This window comes from Euprymna scolopes, chromosome 46 (assembly GCF_053919585.1).
Source record: "Euprymna scolopes isolate OS-2025 chromosome 46, ASM5391958v1, whole genome shotgun sequence".
Lineage (NCBI taxonomy): Eukaryota > Metazoa > Mollusca > Cephalopoda > Sepiida > Sepiolidae > Euprymna > Euprymna scolopes.
In genome coordinates this window covers 188,744,640-188,749,046 of record NC_136527.1, presented here as the reverse complement: position 1 = coordinate 188,749,046, position 4,407 = coordinate 188,744,640, and the positions used below count along the sequence as shown (strand labels likewise).

The 4,407-nt window shown below is 27.2% G+C and overlaps 1 non-coding gene across 1 annotated transcript; it reads left to right on the top strand.

The window, feature by feature from the left end:
• Positions 1-3,468: 3,468 nt before the first annotated feature.
• LOC145271990 (U4 spliceosomal RNA) lies at positions 3,469-3,602 on the top strand. Its single transcript, XR_013866125.1, has one exon. It is a non-coding gene; the product is annotated as a U4 spliceosomal RNA (small nuclear RNA).
• Positions 3,603-4,407: the final 805 nt, after the last annotated feature.

Here is a 4,407-nt window from a genome sequence, read left to right as displayed (position 1 = left end):
TGATTTTCTAAGAGAATATGCAAAAATATTATAATATAAGTACCTGAATTTCAAATAATTCCACTTATTCATATAGGTAACTAGATATTTCGCGTCAATGTAGAGTCTAGATCGACTCTGTTTACGTTTGCGTTTTATAAGAAGAAAATTATGGAAGACCAAACAGGCCAAAAAAACTTATTTTTCAGTGATGAAAATTTCAATGTATTATTAAGCTGAAGCTGGCCAGTACCAGATGGGTGACCATTTGTATGAGTTTGGTTTTTAATGTGTATGTGTGTGGGGGCCAGGATCCCCAAAATGGGGGGGGCAATTTAAAGCAGAATAAAAAAAAATTATTTCAGCGCGTTTGGTCCACCGTAGTCGAAAGGCGGCAAACGTTTTCAAACGGGATCGAAAAAAAATGATGCTATTTTTAACACAAAGGGCACAATATTTATCGAATTTTTTTTTTGTATCGATTATTCAAAGCATGCCCTGTTTAATAATGGTCATGCATTATTCGGCTCGCTAAAAAAAATTGTTAATTTATTTATCAAAAATTTTTAAATGGCTTTTTTCGTATAAATATTAAAAAAATTTTGTTGTTGTTTTGCTTGACTTAAATTAATTATTTTACTTAACATATTCACCGAATTTCACACTTCAAAACTCAAAAGCGGGATAATTAAACACAATCGAAGTTCTGATATTCAGACGTCAAAATAAGGTATGCAAACAATTTTTTTTTATATCTATAATTCTGTCCCTTACAACAACACAAAATGTTTTGTTCAGTTTCAGATGATTATTTTAAGCATATTTGTTCCCACTTCAAAACAAGGGGGGTTTTGTAAGCAAAAAAAAAATATATATATATAAATATCGTTTATGAAAAATAAGTACACTGTTATAAAGTTCATTCTTCCCCTAATAATCGCTGAAAATTTCGTATTGATCGGATTTTTGGTAGATTTTTAAAAAGACGGTCCGTCAAAAAGTACTGACCTGCCCCCCCCCCAGTTTTGGCGGTGCCTAATATATATATTTGCTAATAATTAAAATTTACATTTTAATATAGTTCTACTGTTTTTCATTCATTATTATTTATTAGAATTTAAATCGACTTTAATTATTTTTATTTTTTTTATAAATTAATTTGATAATTTTATCGGTGCAAAATGATATTATAATAGATTATTTCAATCGATAATCATGATTTATTAAGTTTTAACTTAATATCTGCTAATGTAGAATTGTAAATTAGTTACTTCCAATTACTCTAATTTGTTATTTATTTATTTATTTAATCATATTATAATCAATATCATCACCTTCAATTATTTATATAGAAAAAATGATTTAATTTTTACATTTCCCCAATTTAAATCCGTTCTACATACGAACGTCAATTTTTAATAAACGTTTCGCGAAACTAATTCCTGATGTAAGTGTGATTTTTGTTATAATTACATGTCTTCTAAAACACCAAAGATTATAATGCAAAGTTCCTACATCTGATGACATGCTATTATAATTATAATCAAGTAAATGTATATCAAAGTTAAACCTAATATTAATTTTAATTCAAGTTAATGATATTTATAAATATTGTTCAGATCTAATAATTATAGACTATATGCAACCATGTTTATCCTTATTCTTAAATTCCCTCTACTATGAACTTAATTACATCCTATTTATATTTTTTTATTTATTTATTTAATATTTTAATTAAAATTTAATTAATATTTCGGAAATGAAGTTATGAACGTTAACATAATGAGTATATATATTAAATAATTTGTGGTTCGACATATTGGATTTAACATAGATGTAAGTTATTATAACTATAATGCCATTTTTAACATACATACTAACTAGTAAGTATATTTAGAAACACATATCAATCATATTTTGATCAACTTGTTGCATCAATTACATTTTTAGATCAATACTTGGCGCCGAGCTCTTTAAACTACATTTTTAATATTCTGATTTATACGATTTATTGATTAGATTATTTTATTTTATATTTTTTATTGTTTATTTATGTGTTTATTATTTATGTAGATATTTATTTTTTTCTACTAATGCTTACTTTTGTTGCAGCTGACTTGGCAGTATCTTCTATGCAGTGATTTATCAAATGGCATATAACACATATTAACATATCTTAGAAATTGCACTTATAAAGTATTTTACTTGTGTATTTATTTTTTTAGAAAAAAGTTATCGGCTTCCATACATCCACTCAGCAATGGCTGTACTCGAAAAAGCTCTATCGGAAAAAGGACACGGTGCCAGAGAACGTGTACCTTGGAAACGCCTCCAAGTTTTTGTCACAGGTTTGTTAGATTTTTATTTTTTTTACTAGCAAGGGTACCCTGCGTTGCCTGGGGAACTCGAAAGCAAGTTATTTTTATTAATAATAAATGTTGTTATATGTGAGGTAATTCTTATCCTAAACGCAAAATAATGAATCAGAATAAAGGTTACCAAAAATTAAAATATAAAAGAACAAATTTTACCTTGCCATCAATAAACATTACATTTTGATAAAGTAATAATGTCATGATCTATTTCAATTCACTGTATTAATATAATATTTGATTCTTTCTCCAATTATAATTGAATAATATAGATTTACTCAATTTTTATTTTTTAATTCGTTTATTAATTTATTTTATTTGTTGATTTTGGGGGCCAGGATAAAAATTCATAGCCGGCGCAAACACATCGTGAGAATCCTACTTAAGATTTCCGAATCAAATCGTTTTTTTTATCATAAAAACAATATGTAAATATTTTTTTATTTATAAATGTATATATATTATTGGAAAAAAATTATGAAAATATTTTTTTATTTATAAATATATATATATATATATATTATTGGAAAAAAATATGTAAATATTTTTTCTTTATAAATGTATATATACATATATATATATATATATATATATATATATATATATATATATATATATATATATATATATTATTGGAAAAAATATGTAAATATTTTTTTATTTATAAATGTATATATATATTATCGGAAAAATATGTAAATATTTTTTTTATTTATAAATGTATATACATATATATTATTGGGAAAAATATCAAAAAGTATTGACGGACTGATGTCGAAAAAGTATCGTAAAAACACACAACATAGCACCTACTGTAAATGTGCCACGCATGTATTCACGTGTTCATAACTCTTAAAGGTGAAGGACGTCAAAGGCAGACAACTGTATTTAATCGTGCATTTTCTATAAACAAAGGCTGTTTTAAACTATTTTACATGCATAAATGAATAAAATATATTTGTTAAATGATGCACGATACTCTTCTGATTGATAATATTAGCTTAAAGTAGTTTTGTATAATACGCTGATTTAATTAATACATGAAAAGGAAAACTTGGGATCGCTAAGGTTGTAATGCGTCTGTGCTATCTATTTCGTTGGAGACGATCATTTCGTTGTTCTTGCGCAGCGGCGATACAATAGCCAATGAGGAGTTTCCGAGGCGTTGTTATTGCTAGTTGAAAACTATTCCCAATACCCCGCGATGGCACCCAGTGTGCCAACCGCAATTTCTGGACACCTCTAAGGAGGTGTAAAATCGAAACTAAAAACAGACAATATTTACATCCCATGCCTTACCTCCTTCTTCGCGAATACTAGGCTTACTTTTCGATGCTATTCTTTTTTCATGTGTAGTTACATTTTGTCTTTTTTTTGTCATTTTATTTTTTTTCGTTTTATGTCGTTTTTATTGTACCCTTTTTTCATTTGATATAATTTTTTTCCCCCATTTTATTTTTTTATTGTAACCTTTTTCATTTAATATAATTCCCCCCCCCCCATTTTATCTTTTGTATATGTTTTTTTGAAACGTCATTTTATGTTTTAGTAAATTTTCAGATTAGGTCCACCTCCAGAGTTTTCTTTTAAATGACGACTGTTACAGGTTTTCGACTATGCTGAATACGAAAATCGACTTGAACATTTGCAGAAATAAGTAGTTCTCGAGATATAAAAAGTTGTGCTATGCACTGTAATCTTTGGCGGCCATATTTTTACGCGCTATAAACAAATCTACTCATCTATGATTAACACTGCACGTGCATAAAAAGATGGCCGCCAAAGAATACAATGCATAATACAACTTTTTATACCTCGATAACTACTTATTTCAATGCGATTATCGTATTCAGCATAGTCGAAAACCTATAAAAGTTGTCATTTATAAGATAATTGTGAAGGTGGACCTATAGGTGTATCAGAATTTTTGTAGGAATTTTCGACACCCCTAACACGAAACTGCAAATAAAATATAAATAACTCGTAATTTCTCTTTTAAAAGTGGGTTGTTTATTTTCTTTATGGATTATACTTCCAAAATAAACTATTAAAGTTG